Here is an 18,378-nt window from a genome sequence, read left to right on the forward strand (position 1 = left end):
GACTTGTGTTCGACTGCATCACATGTCATAAAGCAACCTGTACCTTCCATAAAATCACAAATTGCAAACAGGCGTATTTGAGAAAGGAATATAACCAAAGTGCTATTGGAAGTGATAGAATGCAGTTAATGAGCAGACTATTTTCCGGCTGAATTTTCTTCTCCACTTTGATTACCATTTGTTTGGTTTGTCCTCCTCAGGGCACCTGAGAAGTATATATGTGACCATACACGCAAGGCCTTCTTTGCAGATGCAATTGCCAATAACTGTCTAAACATTTGCCCAAGCGACTTTTCACCTCTTGGCAGATGGGGAATGCAAGGTTACCTTGTTCGAAAGCCGAGAACCATTGCTGAAGCTCTAGAATAAGAAACACGCCTTCACTCCTGAAGATCTTTAGCTGTCTCAGTCTTCTGAATGTTTGGAAGATTGGCATTGCGTGAATAGGACCCAGTTCAAACATTACTATTGTTATTTCTTAGTGTTATTATTTTATTTTAATGCCAAAATAGGCTTCTAAGCGGTTTACAAAATAATAACCCAAGTTGCACAAACATTAAAATTTCAGTTTCCATAATTAAAACAAACATTAAAACAATACCATACAGCAATTAAAAACAGAAGACCCTTAAATGTCATGCTGCTATACAGGTCGCTTTCTCTCTCTCCCTAGAATCACTTAAGTAATTAGAGGGTGATTATGATAATGAAAAATCTATCCTTGGTCAGGGAGAGTTTTGAGTGAGCAGACTTGGGGCAGGGGCTTTTCCAGGTGAGGCTTTTCTTGTGACCTCACCCTGCCTTTTCAGTTACTTTTTCAGATGGTCCTATTCTTATATTGCTTCTGTTAACAACAACAACAACAACAACAACAACAACAACAACAACAACAACAACAACAACAACAAATTATTTATACCCCGCCCATCTGGCTGAGTTTCCCCAGCCACTCTGGGCGGCTTCCAATCGAGTGTTAAAAACAATACAGCATTAAATATTAAAAACTTCCCTAAATAGGGCTGCCTTCAGATGTCTTTTAAAGATAAGATAGCTGCTTATTTCCTTCAAATCTGAAGGAAGGGCGTTCCACAGGGCAGGCGCCACTACCGAGAAGGCCCTCTGTCTGGTTCCCTGTAACCTCACTTCTCGCAATGAGGGAACCGCCAGAAGGCCCTCGGCGCTGGACCTCAGCATCCTGGCAGAACGAGGGGGGTGGAGACGTTCCTTCAGGTATACTGAGCCAAGGTTATTTAGGGCTTTAAAGGTCAGCACCAACACTTTGAATTGTGCTCGGAAACATACTGGGAGCCAATGCAGATCTCTCAGAACCAGTGTTATGTGGTCCCGGTGGCTAATCCCAGTCACCAGTCTAGCTGCTGCATTCTGGATTAATTGCAGTTTCCGGGTCACCTTCAAAGGTAACCCCACATACAGCGCATTGCAGTAGTCCAAGCGGGAGATAACCAGAGCATGCACCACTCTGGTGAGACAGTCCACAGGCAGGTAGGGTCTCAGCTTGCGTACCAGGTGGAGCTGGTAGACAGCTGCCCTGGACACAGAACTGACCTGCGCCTCCATTCACAGCTGGGAGTCCAAAATGATTCCCAGGGAGACTCCTTAAAACACAGAGAGTCCTTAAAGCAAGATGTCATTCTTGAAATGGAGGCTGTCACAAATTAAAAATACAATTTCCTCCCACCCCCCCCTAAATCCTGAGGCTCAGCTTGGGGGTGGGGAGCAGTGCACTCATTTACCACACACCGACTACTAAGCTGCTAGTACTGTGCAATATTAAGAAAGCAGAAATAGACCTGAGTTGTTCCTATGCTTTTATTAAAGGAAGCTTGATACAAAGCTGACTCTTCCTGATGACCTCACCTAGCGGGACAGAAGTTAGATCTTTCTACTCCAGAACTGGCTTGCTTTGTTGTGCTTGAGGTCGTACTCTGACAGAGAGATGGAGGAAAAGAAGTACCTCTGTCCTCAACCATGGCAGCAACAGCAGCTCTTAACATGGTGGGTGGGTGGGTGCGTGCACACACACACACACACACACACACACACACACACACTGCTCAATTGTAAGTAGTACTCTAAGAACATAATTGAGTTTACTTAGCCTACCAGAGGATAAAAAAAAGTTGCCTGCTGAAGTGATGTACTAATATTCCAACTAGAAGTTACTGCGCCTGCTACTTCTGCTGAGGATGAGGGTACGACTTTTTGGCTCCTGAACGCCGTGATTGTTCTGGTTTGCGAACTTTGTTTTGAACCTGAATGTCCGATGGGGTTTGTGCAGGAAGCTCCTGCAGCCAGTCAGAAGTCACGATTTGGTTTTCAAATGTTTTGGAAGTCGAATGGACTTCTGGAACAGATTCCATTTGACTTCCAAGGTACGACTGTACAAGTGTTCCATCATTAGGAGGTGAATGCATGGTCTCATCCTGCATAATGTATGCTAGAGAAAGGGACTAGTTTTCTCCCTCTCTGCGGCAGGAGGACTTGAGCAGTATTTTTAGATCATCTTTCGGAATAAAGGCTAGATACTAAATCTGAACCACAATTTTTCAGAAAACAATTTTCCAGCCAATTTTTGATAGTTTTTCTTTCTCAATCTCCTCCCTGGACAGTTGGACTGAATTTGGTGAAATCTGAAGTGGCCTCATCCATTTCACCATCAGTGAATGTTTTAATATTGCTTTATATCTTTTTAACATTTTTGAAGAAAACTGTGGGCTTGATCTCTTGTGCCATTTCTTCTTTTTTTCTCTGCTGCTTCCTTCATCCACCAATAAAAACTAACAGTAGGGTTTCATCCAACACCCAGTGAGCCCAATAAAACTGTATAGAAAATTTAGCTTTCCCACAATATTTGGCAAAATGTCTCAACACTAATTTAGCTACCCACAAAAAGTGTGGAGGTGTTTTTGGCGGGGGGTGGGGTGGGGGGCTAGCTCAGACTACTGAGCTGAATCTACACAGATATAAAAAAATGCTATGAAAGTGTTATGAAAAAACGCTATAAAAAGATATGTGCAATTTGCCATTGAGCTCTTCATCGCCACCTGGTGTCACATTTAATAACACACTTATAATGTCATAATTGCAACTATGTACAGTAGCTGAGTCCCAGGTAGATAAACTTGCTTTTATATTTCACATGATCAAATTTATTTTCTGACTCCAAAAATGTTTAATTCAGAACTGTTTAATTGGCTCTTTTGGTTATATTGTGATTTGGCATTGTATTAATGTGGCCTCCATTGGATTTTTATTAATGAAAAATTAATTTAAAAATATTTACAGGAAAAAAATATTTTCTGAGAATTTGCAGTGTCTATCAATTGTAAGCAGACATATAATGGGGGGCATTTGTACTCCTGGGGCGTAGCTTGTGCTCATGTGTCTGAATTTGCTTTCTGAGAAATTCCAGCACTTCTCAATTGTGGGATTGAAGGTGGTGAGAGAGAGAAACGGATCCCTAAATAGGCTTGGGAAATCCTGGCATCTGCTAAAGAAACACAAATTGGGAAGAGTGCCCTCATAGTTGAACAACCCCTAAATTATGCAGCTGTTCATTACCAGAATTATATATCTCATGCTGCCCTTTTGCAAGGGAAGGGAGCAGTGCATGGAGTGAACAATTGCTGAATTATAGTGCGATAAGGCAGACCTCCTAAAGTGTCACATGCATGCAGAGGAAGATAAGAAAGGGCAGCTTAAGTTCTTGGCATTTTAAAGAAGGCAATCAAGAGCCCCTTTGAATTCTCTGCTTCACTTCTCTGCACTTCATCTGCATTTTGTGCCAGACTGACAAAGCACCCCATTCATGTGTCAGCAGTCTCCTCTGTAGACGCAGGGGTGTTAATAGCAAGCTGACTCGGCAGATGCTGCTGTTTGAAAACACAAATGCAGTGAGTTGCATGACCTTAATATTTGAGTAACGATTTGATGCTTCTTCTGGGCTAATGAAATACCGAGTCTGTGATGGTGGTGTGTGAGCAGGTCCCGTTGCTTGCACTGATTCTGAAAAAATATTAATAAGGAATCAGCTTCAGCCTTAGGTAGGCTATTTAACCAGAGTTTCCTTTTCTGATGGCTGCTTCCCATAACTGCAGAAGAGAAATATAAATATTTTAAAAATTGTAGAGCCCAGTACATTATTCTAAGATTAATTAGGTATATTATGAGGGCAGGGGAGGGGTGAGAAGAAAGCTGTTGCCTGCAGTGTGCTGCTGCTTCTTTTCTTGAAATGGAATTGCCCAGCCGCAAGGGCATGAAGGGTCCAGTCCTTTATGCATGTGCAGAGGTATGCAAACATCTATTTCCTGTGAAGCCTTTCCATATCCCCAGTGGTGGTCTGCAGGGTGTACTGCCAATAGGCTCTGCATGCTACAAGATACCCAGGCATGATCAATAGCCCTTCTGCACCTCATGGAGGTATGCAGCAGACTTGTATGCTCCCACTCCCAACCTCTGCCAGCGGAAGGACATCAAAGAGGGAGCCAAAGGGGGGGGGTCTTTCCAGAGTGGGAGCATTAGGACTAGAGCAGGGGTCAGCAAGGTTTACCTTGCCTGGGCCGGTTCACTCCAGCGGAGACCTCTCCGTGGGCTGGATCGTGTGTGCATGCACGGGATTTAAAGCGTCAGCGTAGATGCAATTTTCAGTGTCTGCACAGATGCAATTTTCAGTGTCCATGTCTGCGTCTGCGCACAGATTTCTGGTGCCACGGAAGTGAGTCCCCGCGCCAAGCTGTGCTGGTTTAGTGCAGCGCACGGGGACTTGCCGAGCAGGCGGCTCAGTTGGGGGGCAGCTCATGGGCCAGTTAAACAACCCCCGTGGGCTGCTTGTCGCCCATGGGCCTTAGGTTGCCGACCCCCGCACTAGAGAAAGGGGACTTCCCTGCATTTTCCCTTCCATCCCTCTTCCTTTTTTTTAAAAAAAATAATTTTTATTAACTGGCCAATCACATCAAATTAAATCACATCATATAAATTCCGAATTACAAAGCCAAATTTTTAAATTTTGTTGGGGGAACCCATACTTCAAGATCCAAAGGGGAATTCAGATCATCTTCTTATTACTGCGTTAATGTCCAAATCAGTCCCAATCAGTCCAAACAAAGTTCATAATTCTATCCAGTCTTATCTTGGTGTTGCCACATCATATCTTGTTCATATAATTTCTCTTTTTCCTTTACGATCTCTTCTGTTAGTCTCCTTAAGCCGATAGCAAGTATAATAATCTTGTGTGGATTTCCCGTTCCTTCACTAAGTCCAGATGGTTTCCATATATCTCCTTCATAGATAACATCACTTTATCCATCGTAAATTTTGGCATTTGTCGCTCTTAAGTCCCACCGAGGAGTTGATTCACGATATATAAACAACTCTATTTCTCTCTTTCTCCTCCCAGACCCAAGAGCTCCCACAATGCCTCACAAAATGGCGAACGGCATTTTTTCCTGACTGCGTCACTCCAAAACTCTTACCTTTCCAGCTTCATCTTGAAACATTGCTTTGGATCGAAAGTTTATCTCCACACAGCCTTAAATCCACAGCTTAAGTCCTCAATTTCTGACTCATTAGGGGAGGGGGATTCTTGTTAAATCACATAAAAAGGTAGAGGCAGGTTTTTTCCCCCCTCCCCCCTCAGTCATTACCGTATCTTGACGTTCTTCTCGTATTTTATTGTTGTCTTGTTATCAGAGATCTCTTCTGTCAGCAGTATTTACTCCCCTTTTTCCTTGATGTATGTGCAATTAATCATGTCCAAATTATTTCTTTTAAAGATCATTGCAACCAGCGGCGCGAATCAGGGACGGCGTCGAGGAGTGCCGAAAATCCCACAGGAGGGCTTTGTGCCTAGTGCCCCCACCCCCACAAATTCGGGGGTGGTATAGGGCACAGCAGGCAAGGGCCGTCCCCCCCATAATCCTGGGGGGGTTAAGGAGGCTAATTACCCCCATCATAGCCTCCAAATTACCTTGTGTGGGTCGGAGAGATGTTATTGTCAGCCATCTTCCGATGCGCCACCTAGTGGCCCCCCCTCCATCCCTCTTCCCATGTCATCCCCAAATCTGCTCTGGATGGTTGGAGGACTCCCAGAATAGAGTTGTGGAGTTCATGGGGGAAAGAAGATAGCATCCAATTGTGCATGATAAATCCTTGCTCCAACAGAGTGTTCCCATTTGCACTACGTTGAATACAACCCTTCTGGCCTTCCTTCTTGCATGTATTGGATTTGGTAGCCATTCTGCTGGGGCAGCAGTGCTGCCTTTTCCTCTTTCTGCAACCTAACTAGAGTATAGGACAGCTTTGCCTTCTCCTCCTCCTCCCTGTAATAACTGGTGTCTGGTGCTCCCCACCTCCTCTGATCCCCCCTTTTATATTAATATGTAAGCTGCTCAGAGAGCCTTTTCAGCTGAAGAATGGGGTAAAAATTCTTTAAATAAATATATGCTGCCCCTGAGCTTTAATTTCAAAGCATGGATTATAACCTAAAAGGAAACAATGCCTATTTCACCCACACTTATTCAGCAACCCTCTTCCTACTACTCTACTCTATTTCCTGTTTTATATAATGTAACAAAGGTCTGTCTACTGAATAGCTTGACTAGATGCACACTTCAATGTAGCTGCCCCAGGAAACAACCCAATGTGATATTTTGGAAGGATTCTGTGTTGAGGCGCAGATGATGAAATGAGGAACATGTAGGGGGAGCTTACTCAACATGTCTCAAAGAAAGTCACCGACTACTGCGATTTTGAGTAGCCATAGTCACTCCCCTGTCTCTGGGAAAATACATATTTTCTATCTACGCAGTCATGGGAAGAGCAACTATTGAATTTGTTCTTTCCTGAGCCCCATGATCTACCTGTTGTTGGAGTATTTTTCTCAAAGTTTGAAAAGAGCCCAATATATATTTTGAGGCTGTTGTCAGAATAAGCATGCGGCGGATAAATGTGAATGCAGGCACAGTATGAATTCCTTAAATACTTGTTTGAAATCCAAGGCTTGCTGGAAAAGGGAATTGACTCTATGGCTGCTGCTTTCTTTTAAATACAGCAAACGTGTTTTAACATCTCTCCACAAATACACACCTAGACAAACGAGATCTGCTGTTCCCTTTGTAGGTGGACGCAGACCTTAAGCTATTTCAAAGCAGGATGTCAGGCATCATCCTCGGATTTACCTGCACAAAGGTTGGCTGAGAAATTTCCTAAGGTAAACTGGAAGGGCTTACTAACAATTTAGTAGTGTCTGAGAGCTTGACCCCCTGTCCCTGCCCCACTTAGGGCCAGTTCTCATTTTGCCTTGCTCCCTTAGGTGTTCACACTCAAAAATACAGCAGGGGTTCTGTGCAAATGCCTCCAGAGAAGTGGGATATCCCTAGCCAATCTATTTGGACTCCTCTTACATTATTTGAGGGTTCTGCCTAAGGAGGAACTAAAAAAATTATATTTGAATTTTGGTTTAGGTTGCAACTGCATTGTATAATAATAATACCCCGCCCATCTGGCTGGGTTTCCCCAGCCACTCTGCAACCTTCTTCTCAAAAAAGGCATGTGTGTGTGTCTGTGTAATATTTGGTACATAAACCTTTTATATCCCCACAAGTGGCAACTGGGGCCCTTTGAAGGGACGCCTCCAGATTTTATATGAACGTCTTCTTTCAAATGACAAAAGCAGCTGTATTGGCTCACTCTCTACTTAAAAATGGTTAAGTAGCTTATAATTCTGGACTATTCACTGTTTATTGTGACAGAACTCCCTCTCCCCACCCCCCAGTCCCATCTCTTTTATCATTTCAGAGTTTTGTTCAGGCAACGAGAACAAAATAGAGTATCTTCACTGTGCATGGTACTTTTTGTGAAAACTGCACGATCCCCCAGGAGCCTGGGATGCCTGGGGGCTCCCAGCCCATAATTTCTAAGACATTTATCTCTGTATTTGCTTTATGTGGCATAAGATGAGTCAAAGTCAGGCCTGTGTGCTATAGATAACTCCTTTTTAAATAACAGAGAAGGGAAAACCTCTGATTTGGCCTCAAATTGTCAACTGCAAATAGAGAGCTATGTTTATACTCCCTCTTATTGGACATCAGCTTGCTCCGTCTCTTCCTACGTCTTCAGTTTCATAGCTCAAACTTCAGCATTGCCTGACAGCTGAGGTTTCGTTAAGTAGATTTTAAAGCTCACTTAGTATTGTTTTGCTTGGCCATAGTCTTCTTTTACATAAACAAAGCTAATGATTAACGTCAAATAGCTAAAAGTGAAAATACCTGAAAGGCATCAGCTTCCCACCCCCACCCCCTGCCACCATAAATTAGTTTTTTGTAGCAGCTGTTTTTGCTGCAGTTCCTCTCTCTCTCTCTCTCTCTCTCTCTCTCTCTCTCTCTCTGTGTGTGTGTGTGTGTGTGTGTGTATGAGTCTTGGCCCTTTGCCTTGTTTGTAAATATCCAATATGTTCAAGCATCTCTGGTGGGCAGTGCCCTCTGCTGCAGGACCCGCTGAGCAGGCGCTTGTGCTGGCTGATGCCTCCAGCTTCCTTAATCAGTTATGGCGTTTGAGCAGCATGAAGCCACCAGCGCTTCCCACATCCGTCTTTCCCCCCTGTACTTAATCTGAAATCCCACAAGCAGCTGCCGCTATTTCCAAAGCCACAACAGTGTTTTTCTCAAGTATTAACCTTCTTACTACATTGCAATTAACGGTTGACTGAATACTAGGTGCAGAAACGAGGGCGCAGAACTTAAACATTTGGGCAAGGTACTATTGTAAGAAGGTTCACAGTGGAAGCCCTTATGATCAAAACTTTATAAATCTATTTTACTTGGCTTTAGACACATAGTGAGATGCCCACAACTGTTAGGAATCATAATTAATGGCTTTGAAATAATGCTTTCTGAATTTCCAAAGCACACCACATTCCTTATCTCCTTCATCCTTTCCTCTATGCAAAGTGGGACAATATTATTATACCCATAATTCAGATGGAGACATCACAGAGACAGACAGATCATGATTTGCCTAAGGCAAGCTAGTGAATTTTTGGGAGAAGCAGGACTTGGAGGTTTCTCTTAGTTATATAGGATGTAGCTCAATAGCAAGGTTGGGCAGCTTGTGGTAGCTGCTGGAGAACGGGCAAGGAGGAGGAGGGGCTGCTGCCATTGAGGTCCAGCCCCACATGACACGCCGGCTCTGAGGGGAAGACAGAGGGCAGGGCTGCTCTGTGCAGGAAAAAGGGGGAGTGGAATGCATGGAGTCATGAGGTTTTGTTTTGTTTTGTTTTGTTTTTAAAAAAGATGCTTTGTGCATCCATGTCTAATCTTGCCCCTTTCTAAAATTCATTTATTGGTGTGTGTTTTTCATTTTGTAAACCTACCAAAGAATCAAATCAGATCTGGATGAAGGGATTTTCTTAGAAGAGTGGGGGGCATGTGTGTTGTGTCCTGTTGGTGTAGACCCTCCACGAGTCTCTATTTTCCAGGGACATCCCAGAGTTACAGAAGCCATCCCGGTTTCTGATTTGATACCAGAATGTAGCGGATGTGCCTATTTTCATGGGAGAAATGTTGGAGGATATGGAGTTATCTGACTCAAGGCAGCCCTGGGTAGGGAAGTTATTAATGCTTAATGTTTTAGTATGTTTTTATATACGTTGGAAGCTGCCCAGAGTGGCAACCCAGTCTGGTGGGTGAGGTATAAATAGTAAAATTCTTATTCTTATTATGGAATAGGATGTCCCTATTTTCAGGAGAGAAATGTTGGAGGGTATGTTGGTGTCATGATGATGGGACTTGCCCTTCCTCTGATAGGAAATGCTCTGCAGGTTGGGGGGGGGGATACAAAAATGGGGCTCAAGGAGGATTAGTTGCAGAGGGAGTGAGAAATGTCCCTATTTTCATCTGAGGAATGTTGGAGCCTTTGCTTCCTAGGGCTGAGCCAAAATTGCACCTAAAATTTCTCCACCTTATTTCTGAGTGGTGAAATGGGGATGGGAATTTTCCTGAAGATTCTGTGGAGAGTGAGGGGAAATTCTCCAAATGTTTTTCTCAGAAAATCTGCATCTCATAAATTTTGGCTCACTTATTGTTGAACAAAACTCTGCTCTTAGTTCATAGCCATAGACGAATGAAGCTATGGGTTAAGAGAGGACTGGAAAGAGTTGGGGCCAATATTGCAATATGATTAGACAGCTTGAGGAGCTTCATGGCTGTGCCAAAAATTCATGGATAGTGAAAGTGGGGATGCCATTTTGCTGAACATTTTCCAGGGCCTACAATTCCCTAACAGTTCAAGAGCTGCTCAAAAAAGAAAAATTCCTCTCAAAATTGACAGGAATTTTTTTCCCGCTAGAGAAATTTCAGCTCAGTTGGATGTTTCCTGCTGGATTTCCCCTAACATTTTTTACTCAAGTCCTTCTTTTCCCTAATTGTCTTCAATGACTCATTGCATGAGGAACCAGGCAGCAGTTCCATCATATCCTTTCTGCAGGAGTCTTTTTAAAAAATGCTAACTTCTTACAAAAGCAATGATAATGGGGGTTGCTTTCAAACCCACTCTTGAAAGGCCTATGTGATTTCCTTGAGCTTTCTTATTCATATGTGAGCTAAGGGAATTCAGGTTTTCTTTGACATCTTGCTGCCAAATACTTACTAAGTTTGTTTTTTGTTTGTTTGTTTGCCCCTAATTGTTTCAGAAACTGTTTAATTAGCACTGAAAATAATGTATATTTAATGTGTGGAAGGAATGTGTTTCTTTGCCATTTAATATTTCAAACTGCAAGTGCTTTCAAGAAAGCCTTTCTTATGGCATTTAATCTTTCAATCACCACCCATCTTCCAATGTCAGCAAATGGGATAGAAAAAGAACCTGACTGCTGCTTTGTTTTTCTCTTAGTAGAGGGCAAACAGTGATATTTCTATCCAGCGCATTCATCTCTGTGCAGCTGAAAATATACAGGGTATTTATTGATTAGAACATACAGGTTGAACCAAGACATTGAAACCTGAAAGGAAATCAAGTATAATTAATGCTGCCTCTTCCTTCCAGTTTTAAGGTTGAAATTCCACTCTACACGTTCCAAACATCAAAGGACTCATCCATCTCATCAACCTCTGAATCCAAATTCGGAATTTCAATTGGGGGGGGGGGAATGACTGACAGTGGAATGAGATTACATAAAATGGTGCTATTGTATTTGCCTTCAGAACTGCAGTGTCTTCCCAAGACTGATTACTCTACAGGGCTCTATCCTGCTTGAAAAAAATTAGCATGTTGTCCAAACTGTTTCAGTTTCCTTGAAATTCTCAAATATTTCTCCTATGTGGAAACTGCAGATTTGCTTCCCATGACACATCAGGCAAATACAGAGGTATCTCTGGTTAAGAACTTAATTCATTCTGGAGGTCCGTTCTTAACCTGAAACTGTTCTTAACCTGAAGCACCACTTTAGCTAATGGGGCCTCCCACTGCTGCTGCGCCACCGCCGCAATATTTCTGTTCTTATCCTGAGGTAAAGTTCTTAACCCAAGGTACTGTTTCTAGGTTAGGAGAGTCTGTAACCTGAAGCATCTGTAACCTGAGGTACCACTGTACTGTACACAGAATGCCTTCTTGAAATTCCCACACTATTTGTGGGCAGCCAAATTTGGGGCAGCCATTTCACTGAAGTTGTTAAGGGGGAAGATAAATACTCCAGCAGTTTTTTAGCATTGGGGCTCACCATTAGCAACAGACAGCCTCTTCCCCCTCCCAAACAAGACTTCCCCCCCCTCTCTCTCTCTTGGTAGAGGGGCTGCTGCTGTAAATGACAGCAGCAGCAACTGTTTTGGTGACTTGGCCACCACTTTGCATCCTAAAGTAATCTGTGATAACTATGTTCTGCACCACACATTCATCTGAGAAGTGAAAATCAGGACAGTTTTATCAGAATTAACACAGATGGGATATTTGTGTAATGTACAATGCAGTGTGTGCCATATTTCCCTGACACAAACCTACTCCTTCAAAAATAAAAAACCAGAATCCTATGGTCACTGGGAAAGTATCCGTAGGATATATTTGGTTTCCTGCTCTGTGACACCAGAAAGCAAGCCCACACATTGCAGAGAGATTTTGGGTGCCTCCCTTCTTGGAACCAAAGAAAGCTTCAGCTCCCTGATGATGTTGGTGATGTTGGTTCTTTGCATCAGTATGGTTGAAAGGGAGCGTATCACAGGTGTTGGGAGAAAAAGATTCAAAACCATCAAAGCTACCCAGCATGCTCCAAATCTCTCTCTTTCTCTCTCTCATCCCCTGCCCACTTCCCCACAGTGGATAGAGGGGTGCAAGAGTGACCCTCCCCGCTTAATTCTGCCCTATCATTGAAAGCCTAACCAGGGTTTGTATAAGATGGTTCAACCATATTTAGGATTGCAGCCAGTTTTGCAACACCTGAAACTCTAAAACATGTATTATTGCATAAACTTCATTGAAAAAAAACTTGTTTTCTTCTTATTCTTTAAAGTGCTACTGATATATACTCAGATTCGAGAGTGGATTTTATGCTCTTTATTCAGCTCATAGTGGTGAGGAGGAATGCATGTCCCCTCAAAGTATCTGCTTTATATACATTATTTACACAATGGGCTGCACATGATTGGCTAATTCCGGAATTCTCCTGTAGGCCAATCAGGTTGTAGATTCACTTCCATCTGGAGCTGGATTGGGTGGCTCCTGCAGACCAATCATACTGCTGCATTGTTCTAGTACCAATCAGACTGCTGCATTTTGGATCCTATTCAACTCAGTACATAACACCTACAAGATTATTTGCCGTATTTTTTGCACCATAACACTCACTTTATTCCTCTTAGAAAGTAAGGGGAAATGTCTGTGCGTGTTATGGAGCGAATGCCTGCGGGTGGCGGGGGGGATCTGCTGCAGTCGTGAGCAGAGGATCCATGGTTCCCCTTCCTTCCCTCCTCCGTGGTTAGAAAGCATGGATCCACATGGATCCTCAGGATTTTTGCATTGGGCTACTCCAAACTCACTGTCAGATCACATGTCTGTGGCCACAGCATGAACCACAAAAATCATATATCCACTATTTCGTTTAGAATATTTTTTTTCTTGTTTTCCTCCTCTAAAAACTATATGCGTGTTATGGTCTGGTGCATGTTATAGAGCTAAAAATACGGTAGTTTGCTTGCTTTTGCTGTAACTGTAACAGATGAACCTGGCTGCCTCCAGTGCTTTTTTTCTAAGGGTAATCAAGGGTACGCAGTGCCTGCAACTTTTTTTTTCCTAGAAAAAAACTACTGCCCAATACTGCGGGTTGCGAATGCTGCAGGTTGCGAACATGCTTCCCATACAGATCACGTTTGCAACTTGAGCGTCCACTGTATTTTAAAAAAACAGCAACCACATGACTGCCAGATAATGAAGTAGTACTTACGCTAGTCTGGCCTGTTCCAATGTTATTTTACTTACTGGGTGCACCTGAGATATTGCTATCCTCTTATGAGTTTTTAGGGTCAGAATCAGGAATGTCTGTTCTTACTGTAATTTTATATACACTGTGATATAAAGAACTTCATCATATATGTAAAAAGAGAGTTAGATTAGGGAGTGTTGAGGTACATATAATTTATAGGAGCCCTTTAAAAAAAAATCAAACTCTTACTGTTATTGCAGGCCAAATGTCATGCTGTTTTATAGCTGGAAAGAAATACTGAGCTAAAATAACAAGAAATAAAAGTCTAAGTGTATAGAGACTGACTCCAGCTCATAATAATAGGAATTTCTAAATTTAACTCTATAATGGTCCCTTAACAATGATGTCCAACAGATCGTTTTAGTGTATTCATCACTGATTGCGTATGATTAGGTCTAAATCATTTTGAGGCTCTGGAAGTTGATGATTAATCCATTAATTCAGCCAGTGAATGGATAATCATCAGTTTAAATTTGGCAATTAAATTTTTCACAACTTCACTTTTAGATTAGTCTGTCTCTTAAGGGTGACATTGTTGGCACAAGACAAAGAGCTATTTGAAGGGGGCACAAGTTTGGGATTAAAAAATATTATTCTTTTAAAGATTTGTATAATCACACTATTGTGAACAGCGGGAAATATCTGTAAACCATAACTAGCATCTTCATTTTTTTTATATAACATGGAGCTTGTATAAAACATAAATTACTGCTTAAAATCCATGGAAAGTATCTCCTGTTTTCCCAAATTGCATTTCCAAAATTGCATTTCTCAACTGTTTCTTTCCTTGTAGTCATCTGGAAAACAGGTTGCATCAAGTTAAAATTAGTTTAGTTCATGGTTTCTGAGGTTTTAAGTATGCTATCCATTGTTGTTTTTTCAAGGTAAATATATATGAGAACAGTATAATAGGAAATGCTGACTCATTGCTTATGGGGAAATCTCAATGTGATTTTTAAAAAGTAGAAGGGCTGGCTGATGCTTCAATTGCCAACTTATTGCAGTTGAAACAGCTTGACCTATGAAGCTCTTTGAGGAACTAAATATTGGGTGGTATTCAACTAACATTTATGCAGAGTAGTTGCATTGAAATCAATGGACCTAACATAGCGGGCAATCCTAGGGCAAGATCCACTGGGGTGAGCAGTTTAGGATTCAGGAGATCTCCAGCTGAGCCAGCTATTATCTGATAAATGTAGCAATAAATCCAGGTTTGCCCCATCTTGTACATTTATAGTTTCCTTTACGAATCTTATTTTAAAACTGCCCATTGCTTTTGGGTTAGGTAAGAATGTGCCTTTGGTTCTCATTCTAATCACATTTCATTGGAAGCAAGTCCCATTAAAATCTATGAGATTTTTTTTTGGCATTTGTTTGCCTTCATTGGCAGTAGGTGCAAATGAAGTCATTCACACAAGTGTTCACCTCAAATTAATTACCAGATGCTTCGTGTGTAATTTAAACTGATGCTTGGTAGCTACCCTATGGTTGCTAAGAACCTGCAGTGCACTTCATCCACTGAGCACTGTGACCAAATCAAAAATATGAAGGGTGAGAAATAAAGATAGTCAGAGAACATCAAAGGGGTTCTTAAGGCATGTTTCACGGTTGGAAAAAGAGAGAGTTCAACCAGAAGATCCATGGTTCTCTGCACATCAGGACTGAAAATGTGAAGATAAAAGAGTGTTCATGAGGACAGCAGTAGGAAACTGTTAGTTTTCAAGGTGGGAAAATATGTGTACTAATATAGAAGTTTTTGCAAGTAACTTTTGAAAGGTATGAGTAGTCCTGTTCTAGTCAGTGGAACTATTCATAATCATAAAGCCACTGAGGTGCACAGGTGTTTGAGGGAATTAGAGACGCTGATGAACTCAGTGGAGGTAGCACTGCCTTCCTTGACATTGATGTAATGTCATCCATTCAGCAGGACTGGATTTTAGCTCCCTTGAAGCATTTTAAAATAGAAAATAGCTGAAGTATATCCAATGTCTCAATAAAACTCTTGAAATGCAATTTTGGCTGGAAAGAAAGAGACAATCCTTTTTTTTTTAAGAAAAGAGAGTTGAAAGTGATACGACTAAAGCATTGTTGCCCTTTGTTTAGTCACACATTCCTTTGTCTCACTGTCATCTTTGGTAAAACAGGTTTAGCAGGTTTTTAAAATTATTCACTAAAGGGAACTGTGCATGTAGAACACTATGTTTATTGCTCTCATTGCACTCTATTTTGGATCTTGTCTTTGTCACAATTTCCCTGCCCTTTTCCTAATCTTACTTTCACTACATTTCTGTGAGATACCGTATTTTTTGCTCTATAAGACTCACTTTCCCCCCCCTAAAAAGTAAGGGGAAATGTGTGTGCCTCTTATGGAGCGAATGCAGGCTGCGCAGCTATCCCAGAAGCCAGAACAGCAAGAGGGATTGCTGCTTTCACTGCGCAGCGATCCCTCTTGCTGTTCTGGCTTCTGAGATTCAGAATATATTTTTTCTTATTTTCCTCCTCCAAAAACTGTGGTCTGGTACGTCTTATAGAGCGAAAAATACGGTAGACTAGTTTGAGAAGGAGTGGTGGACCCACGGCCACACAGCCAGTTTTATTAGCTAAGTGGGGATCTGAATTTGAATTTGGGTCTGTCCAGTCCTTGTCTAGCACTCTTAAATAGTATATTACATTGGCACTTGCCAGATTCAACTTAAGTGAAGTTGCTGCCTGGTGAGCCTACAATAAGAACTGTGGGTGATGTGAGGCAAGGAAGACCAGAACATTCTGTGTCCGTTTTTTGATCTTGGTATTGCAGTCTGGGAATTTCCTGTGGGTACTACTTGCATAGGTCAGGTGTCAAGTTCATTTCTTGAAGTTTGAACTACAATATAACTACTATGTAGAGTCCATCTTTCTTTCTTTCTTCTTTTCTTTTCCTTTTCCTTTTGGGATGATTAACCTTTTACAGCCTAAGGGCCACATTGCCCTTCAAGATTCCCTCCAAAGGATTTTTGCCAACCAAAAACTGTAGGTGCTGAATTACAGTGGTACCTCGGGTTACATACGCTTCAGGTTACCGACGCTTCAGGTTACAGACTCCGCTAACCCAGAAATAGTACCTCGGGTTAAGAACTTTGTTTCAGGATGAGAACATAAATCGTGCTCTGAGGGCGCGGCAGCAGCGGGAGGCCCCATTAGCTAAAGTGGTGCTTCAGGTTAAGAACAGTTTCAGATTAAGAATGGACCTCCAGAACGAATTAAGTACTTAACCCGAGGTACCACTGTATTGCTCTCTCTCTCTCTCTCTCTCTCTCTCACACACACACACACACACAAACACACACACACACGCACACACACACACACACACACACACACACAGAGCGTGCAATAACAGCAACAAGGGAGTGGGATTTAAACCCATGAGCCCAGTTGGCAATCACAGAACAATTTCCATGACTTAAATCCTTTCTTCACCTCACTCCCTTGAAGCAGAAATGTATGCTGTCCACCATATAACAGCAGAGTACCCAACATAATTGGGGGGAGAGATTTTATGTTGGGGTCTCTGAAGGCCAGGGGAAATCACCTGGCTGGACCAGGGATTAGCCAACCTGCCTTAAAGAATGATTCCGAGATGTGGGGGAGCAGAATAATATGCTAATCTTATGGGCCTAGAAAGTGTTGGATCCCTAGACAGCATCTTAAAATGCAGAGACATCACCTTGCCAACAAAGGTCTGTATAGTCAAAGCCATGGTTTTCCCAGTAGTGATGTATGAAAGTGAGAGCTGGACCATAAAGAAGGCTGAACACCGAAGAATTTATGCTTTTGAATTATGGTGCTGGAGGAGACTCTTGAGAGTCCCATGGACTGCAGGGAGATCAAACCTATCCGTTCTGACGGAAATCAGCACTGAGTGCTCACTGGAAGGACAGATCCTGAAGCTGAGGCTCCAATACTTTGGCCACCTCATGAGAAGAGAAAACTCCCTGGAACCCTGATGTTGGGTAAGATTGAGGGCGCAAGGAGAAGGGGACGATAGAGGACAAGATGGTTGCACAGTGTTCTCGAAGCTACCAGCATGAGTTTGACCAAACTGCAGTGGAAGACAGGAGGGCCTGGCATGCTCTGGTCCATGGGGTCATGAAGAGTCAGACACGACTACATGACTAAACAACAACAAAAGAATGTGTTGGATCTCTTCCTCAATGGATCCTCTTCCTCCATGGATCTCTTCCTCTATGGATTAGAGAGAGATCCGATGTTGGATTTCTGCTGCTGTGACAACTTCTGCAGCTCTTGTCGTACTGATGTTGAAATCTGTATACATACTGCAGGCAGTTGGCTTTAACAAATTGATATACTTTAAATATATGTGAAATAACATGGAAATTTACACAACAGGTGATTGTTGCTTTTTAGAACATCTTAGGACAAATGAATGTCTAAGCAACATATGCAACAAAATCTATCATACTTATTTTATAATTTAAGAAAATAGCAAAGATCACTTAGTGTATCCCAGATGCAGTGATGTTTTTCTAGAAAAATAGGTGTCGGTACTCACCATGAAATTGCTACAGCAAGCACCACCCTTTTTAACAGCAACAAAAAAGGTGCAGGTATTGCATACCCATGGGTACCTGCTGAAAAAAAGCACTGTCCAGATGTAAGGTGATCAGTTCTATCCTGTTGATCAGCTTAAAGCTGCAGGCATCCACAGTAGCATTCAGGGCAAATGCAATTGAGACGTGCAAGGTGTTCACACCATGGCAGTCCAGGGGTGCAAAGTGGTAGTAATTCAAATACTTGTGTAGTGTGGAAGGTATGGTTAGGCAACAACTGGACTATAGTAGTTTCTGCAGACACTGACACCTGCATGTCTATTACCCAAAAGCTTCTAGATCAGG

The 18,378-nt window shown here is 42.2% G+C and overlaps 1 protein-coding gene across 9 annotated transcripts in view; it reads left to right on the forward strand.

Annotated features, from left to right (window-relative positions):
* PCDH9 (protocadherin 9) overlaps positions 1–18,378 on the forward strand; it is a 779,511-nt gene that overhangs the window by 748,379 nt on the left and 12,754 nt on the right. The window lies entirely within an intron of this gene.

This window comes from Podarcis cretensis (genome assembly GCF_951804945.1).
Source record: "Podarcis cretensis genome assembly, chromosome: 4".
NCBI lineage: Eukaryota > Metazoa > Chordata > Lepidosauria > Squamata > Lacertidae > Podarcis > Podarcis cretensis.